The sequence below is a fragment of the Symphalangus syndactylus genome, chromosome 14 (genome assembly GCF_028878055.3).
Source record: "Symphalangus syndactylus isolate Jambi chromosome 14, NHGRI_mSymSyn1-v2.1_pri, whole genome shotgun sequence".
NCBI classification, from domain to species: Eukaryota; Metazoa; Chordata; class Mammalia; order Primates; family Hylobatidae; genus Symphalangus; species Symphalangus syndactylus.
In genome coordinates, this window is record NC_072436.2 from 118,899,985 (window position 1) to 118,906,991 (window position 7,007).

At 39.7% G+C, this 7,007-nt stretch overlaps 1 pseudogene; it reads left to right on the top strand.

The window, feature by feature from the left end:
- The first annotated feature begins 4,099 nt into the window (after positions 1–4,099).
- LOC129463056 (large ribosomal subunit protein uL23-like) lies at positions 4,100–6,797 on the top strand (annotated as a pseudogene).
- The last annotated feature ends 210 nt before the right edge of the window (positions 6,798–7,007 follow it).

The window sequence follows — 7,007 nt, forward strand, 5'->3', positions numbered from 1 at the left end:
GAACCAATACTGATAGACTATTATTAACTAAAGTTCATATTTCATTTGGACTCCCTTAGTTCTGTCTTACTCTGACCCAGGATCCCATCCAGGATCCCGCATGACTTGTAGTCATCACGTGGGCTCTTCCTGGCTGTGACAGTGTGTCAGGCTTTCCATCTCATGCTGACCTTGATAGTACTGAGGAGGATTGGTCAGGAATTTTGTAGAATGTCGCCCGTTGTTACTTCATGTTCTCAAGGTGAACTGTCACCTTTGATGTTCACTTGGATCGTTTGGCAGAACTACTGTTTGTCAGGTTTCTCCACTGTGAAGTTATTTTTCCTCCTGTCCATACTGCATGTGTTCTTTTGGAGCAAGTCACTATGCAGAGCCCACACTTACGGAGTGAGGAGTTGGCTCCACCTTCTTGATGGCTGAGTGTCTGCATCAATTATTTGGAATTCTTTTGCAAAGGAGATTTCTGTGCAACTCCATTTGCTCATTCACCTATGTATACAAATACAGAGACCTAGATAATCACTTTAAGCTTTAGTTAGTATTCAACACTGCAGCATTATGTTGCACAATTCATTCCAGTGTTGGCCATCGGTAGCTGTTTTTATTGGCTCTTATTTTTCTTTGATATATTTTAATTTTTTTTTAGTACTTACTTACTTTCTGATACTTACAGATTATCCTGGCTCCTATATTTACTGTCCCAGTTCTAGTATCAGACATTTCTTCAATGAGCCTGATTCCTTTCAGAATGGCAGGAAAACTTACATCTGGCTGCTGAATGAGCACATTGTATCTTGTCCCTCATTAGCAATGCTAGGAAGTACATGTGTGTATCTAACCTACCTACACGCCTAATTATAAAGTTTTCTATGTAGAACTGTGTGTATCTATATTAAACTAAACATAAGTTTACGTTGATGTCTCCACCCCTGATCTACTATCACAGGGATCATTCTAGCCTTCTCGCCTTGCTAATTTGTAACCTCCCACTTCAAGAGTGAGAAACCTGGTTCCCACCATCTGCGACTTATGTAAGTCATTGTTTTATTCCAGATACAGACACTGTGGTTTTACAATGGTTCACAATTGCTTCTGTCAGAAAGAACTTTATAAAGTGGAATCCAATGATGAAGTATAGTTCATTTGCCTTCAGCCTACAGATTCTATTCATTTTCAGAGTGACTTAGGTCAACACCATTTTCCCTGCACCTTCAGTGAGTTTTTACCTACATTTGTGTCTTAGTCCATTTTGTGCTTCTGTAACAGAATACCTGAGGCTGGGTAATTTATACGTAAAAAAGGTTCATTTGGCTCCCAATACTGGTGGCTGGAAAGTCTGAGATTGGGCAGTTGCATCTGGTGCGGCCTCCGTCTTTTTCACCTCATGGTGGAAAGTGGAAGGGGAGCAAGGGGTGCACCAGAGATCACATAGCAAAAGTGAAAGCAAGAGGGAAGCCAAGGAAGCCAGACTCTTTTTAACTAGCTACTCCTGCAGGAATTAATCCATTCCTGTGAGAGAAGAACTCACTCACCCCCATGGAGAACATTAATCTATTCATGAGGGATCCGTCCCCATGACCCAAACACTGTCCACTAGGCCCGACAGCCCCACACTGCCACATTGGCGGTCAAATTTCAACACTAGTTTTTGTGGGGACAAACTACATCCAAACCCTAGTAATTTGTAGCGTAAATTCTTTTTCACATGATGTATTCTGTCCTGGGATACTCCACATTCTGAGTAATTTTATTTAATTTGAATAGAGTTTGATTTACCCATTTGGCCATGAAATTCTGCGTATTTTGACAAATGCATTGTGGCAGGTATCCCACTATTAAAGTATCGTATGGAATGCTTTAAACCCCCACCCCATGGAGCCGATGGCTTCCCATCTGTGTAGTTTGCCTTCTCCAGTGTCTCATTAAATGAGGTCACACTGTGTGTATCCTCCTCAGACTGTCTTCTTCCCCTTAGCAATGTGCATGCAAGATTCACTCATGTCTTTGTGTGAGTTGATAGCTTGTTCCTTTCTATGGCTAAATAGTATTCCAGTGCATGAATGTACCACAGTTTGGTTATGCATCATGGGGAGCAAAACCTTCCTCTTCTAACTTTGTTCCAGGGCTGGAGACCTTCAAATTAACTGACAATAGATATATTAGTAGGAGAGACAATACTTGGCTTCTTATTCCACAAGTATCATTGTGGGACAAAATTCATCAGATGGCAGGATTCAGTTTATAAAGAAGTAAAAATAGCCCCAAAACAAGAAACAAGACTAGAATCTGATAGTCCACAATAGCTATAGTTTTCCTTTAAAAAAATGTTTTTTGAGACAGGATCTGGCTCTGTCGCCCAGGCTGGAGTGCAAAGGTGCAATCACAGCTCACTGCAACCTCTACCTCCTGGGTGTAAGCGATCCTCCCTCCTCAGCCTCATGATTAGCTGGGACTACAGGCACATGCCATCATGCCCATCTAAGTTTTGTATTCTTGGTAGAGATGGGGTTTCACCATGTCACCCAGGCTGGTCTTGAACTCCTGGCCTCCCAAAGTGCTGGAATTATAGGCATGTGCTGCCATGCCTGGCCACGTTGTAGTTTTCCATTGAAACATGAAATTTCTCTCTGTAGTAACCATCATTTTTGATCATAAAGTAAGACTATTCTTGTTTTAAAAATCAGTCTAGTTTTGTTAGATTTTACTTGATTATTTACATAAGTGCAGCAAGAACAGGAGATGACCACATAGGTGCTTTCAAGTTTCTTTGCTGGAAGTTTTCATACAGAATCTCAGATTTCACTTTTAAAGGTCTAATTCAGGCTAAAAGCCAAGCTAAGAACATACTATCAGATTTCAGCTGCAGTCCTCATAGCTTTGTGTGAATTCCTCTCCTCTTGAAGCCCCCAAAATATCCCTAAATTCCTGGGCCTACCAGGAAATGGCCTTCTTTACTAACCTGTAAGGCTGCGAACCCTGTAATCTAGGTATCAGGCTGGCTTTTCTCAGAGTGCTGTTGGGAATGAAGTTTTTGGTGTTCCAAAAAAAAAAAAGAATTAACATGGAAACAAATGATCTCTTAGCGAGGCGAGCTTTACTTTCTGCATAAAGGCTGCTACTCAATAGCTGTCCAGCCACAAGAGCACACCAAACAAAGGAGACAGAGTTACTTATAACCTGATATGTCTACCCTAGTGCTGTGTCCAGTTTCCATTGGCTGAAATAGGACCTCACATTTTACACTTTACCTGATTGGCTGTTAGTTTACTTAATTAGGTAAGGGGAATAGAAGAAAGAAAGAAAAGGAAGTTGCCCAGGGATAGTTAAGGAAACATCTCCAAATAAGGAATGGCATGCACTATGGGCTGGGGCTTGTCTAGTTCTGTCCAGGCCTGCTGGAGCAAGCTAGGACAAGTGATTTGGAATACACACACACACACACGCACACACACACACATAAAAATAGTGGATAGTTGTGACTTTATAATCTTTGAGGAAAAACTTTCCCATTTTCACAGTGCTTTGTAAGCATTGTCTCCATAAAAGTCAACCTTACTTCCTTAAAATTGCCAGTCATAACTGATCTTAGGTACACTTCCTAAATATGATATTCCAGTAAAAACGTTGATAATATAACCAAAATTTCCAATTATGCCCTGTTATAAGGCGAATAGATTCTTATTGGACTTTTGCTAACAACTATATCATCGTGAAAATAAGAGTATTCAGTAAGGATTTCAAAATTATGGAAAAATCAGGCAGGGAAAAAAAGATAAATGCTTCATTTCTATTTACAAAAGTATAATCTACTAAGCTGTTGTAAGTTACAGTTAGATTAAGAGGAAGAGATTTCTTAAATCCAGAAACAAGAACATTAAAGAACCAGCAATGCTCCAAAAAAGCTATAAAATTATAATCAATTTTCATCAGTTCATTCAGTGCCATGTAATCAATTCCAGTCTTGTTGGATCTTGGGTTAGCAGCGTCATGAACCCATCAATTTCTCAACCAGAGTTCTGGAGATCTTCACTGAGTCAAGTGTATGGTCTTAAAGTTATTTAAGCAATATCATCAGAAGCCTGTAGCCAGAGTACCTGTCATGGGCTTCCGTGAGTCTCAGAGGGAGTCCTGTGTTGGAGACGAACATTCTGAGCTGTAGCTAATTGCAGGAGCTTTCAGGAAAGCATCAGGGGGAAATAATATCTAAGTGACAAAGAGTATGAAATGGCTGTGATGAAAGATCTGATGAGAGTTCTTTATACCACAGCTGACAAGGATATTCGATTTTTTCTGTGGCATAAAACATTTATTTATTTATTTAGAGACAGAGTCTTTCTCTGTTGCCCAGGCTGGAGTGCAGTGGCGCGATCTCGGCTCACTGCAAGCTCTGTCTCCCAGGTTCACGCCATTCTCCTGCCTCAGCCTCCCGAGTGGGACTACACGCGCCTGCCACCACGCCCCGCTAATTTTTTGTATTTTTAGTAGAGACAGGGATTCACCGGGTTAGCCAGCATGGTCTCGATCTCCTGACCTTGTGATCCGCCAGCCTCAGCCTCCCAAAGTGCTGGGATTACAGGTGTGAGCCCCTGCACCTGGCACAACATTTAAAATAATAGTTGGAATTATGACTCATTACTCTATACTGGCACATAGCATGGATAAGGAGGACATTGACACATTTCCAGGAATTTTATATAATTTTTGAAAACATAAGATTTTACCCATACAAATATAACACAGGGGAGGTTAGGTATCTCTTTTTATTTGTATCTTATGTATGATTTTCCTTATAAAAAATATATCCTACTTTACTTGCAAAACATGCCCTACTTTTCTGGCATGCTTTGCATAGAGTTGTTTCTAGTTGTTCTATTATTGCTAGTAGTTTTATTTACATATATTGATTATAATTTTAATACTTAGTAATCTTTCATTTTCCAGAGAAAACTAGGAAGTAGACAGTTATAAACTGTCATACATTAGCATTCTATCGTAGGTTAGAAAATGTATGAATATGCCATCTCCCAACATCTTAGAGGGATGTGTTTCCTCATAATACAATTTCTCAGTGTGGCAGAAAAAAAAGATGTTTATTAATGGGCCAAAATATCTTTAGTCTCTCTGTAAAAATAGGAAGCCAAAAGTATATAAACTTGAATTATTTATGTTCAGTAATTAATGTTTTAGTATTGTACCTTATTTATAAGTGGTCTAGATATTTAAGGCAAATCTTTTACTTAGCTTAACTTTAAGGTTAAAAATTACCAAAAGCACTTTGGAAACTACTATTAGGCAGATTTACTGTAAACAAATTATTTTTGAAATAATGGTTTTCGCTTTTCACAAGATGGCACCGAAAGCGAAGAAGGAAGCTCCTGCCCCTCCTAAAGCCGAAGCCAAAGCGAAGGCTTTCAAGGCCACGAAGGCAGTGTTGAAAGGTGTCCACAGCCACACGCCAAAAAGAAGATCCGCAAGTCACTCACCTTCAGGCGGCCCAAGACACTGCGACTCCAGAGGCAGCCCAGATATCCTCGGAAGAGCACCCCCGGGAGAAACAAGCTTGACCACTATGCTATCATCAAGTTTCCGCTGACCGCTGAGTCAGCCAGAAGAAGATAGAAGAAAACAACACGCTTGTGTTCATTGTGGATGTTAAAGCCAGAAGCGCCAGATCAAACAGGCTGTGAAGAAGAAGCTCTATGACAGTGATGTGGCCAAGGTCACCACCCTCATTTGTCCTGATAAAGAGAAGAAGGCATATGTTCGACTGGCTCCTGATTATGATATTTTGGATGTCGCAACAAAATTGGGATCATCTAAACTGAGTCCAGCTGGCTAACTCTAAATATATGTGTATCTTTTCACCATAAGAAAATAACGTTTTTCATAAGAATGACAAATTAATTAGAATCAAATCTATAAGCTTTAAGATTTTACATTTCTAGTAAGTATAATATTAGCTTATTTGACTAGAACTCAAGCAGAATAGGAATTTATGTTTGTTTTATATTCAATAGTGATACCTTTGAAGACATAATTGTTTTATTACACCAAAAATATTATATTAATCTTATTTAACTAAGTTTTATCCAAATCGTGTTAACTTAAAACACATTTGATCATTTCCTATATTTCTAGGGTTTGGTGAATATTTCTTTATAAATGCTTATTTTTTTCCAAGCCAAGTTAGAATAGAGCACTTTTAGAGGATTTTATAAATGAATTTTGCAATGCTATCTGGAGTTAGGAAAACATCACATATATATAACATACATTAATAGATATACAAACACAAATAGAGATTTCATAGCTTTCATCCTGAAATTTCAGCCATGAATCGGGCATAAATATTCTGATGGTTAATTTTAGACATCTACTTAATTGGATTAAGAGACACACATAGCTGGTAAAACACAATTTCTGGGCATATCTGTGAGGGTGTTTCTGGAAGACACTGAGATAACCATGACCCAATGTGGATGGGCACTGATATGGTTTGGCTATGCCCCCACCCAGATCTCATCTTGAATTGTAGTTCCTATAATCCCTACATGTCGTGGGAGGGACCCAGTGGGAGGTGATTGAATCACGGTGGTGGTTACTGCCATGCTGTTCCCATGACAGTGAGTGAGTTCTCATGATCTGATGGTTTCATAAGGGGCTTTTCCCCTTTGGCTCAGCACTTCTCCTTGTTGCTGCCATGTGAAGAAGGACGGCTTTGCTTCCCCTTCTGCCATGATTGTGAGGCCCCTGCAGCCATGTGGAACTGTCAGCCCATTAAACCTCTTTGTTCTTTATCGATTGCTCAGACTCAGGTGTTTCTTCATAGCTGTATAAAAATGGATGAATACAGGCATCATCCAATTGGTTGAGAGCCCAGATAGAACAACAAGGAAAAGGAAAGTTGAATTATCTCCTTCTGAAATGGAAACATCTTTCTTCTCCTGCCCTTGACATCAGAACTTCAGGGTCTCAGACCTTTGGCCTCAGAATCAGAGTTACACTAC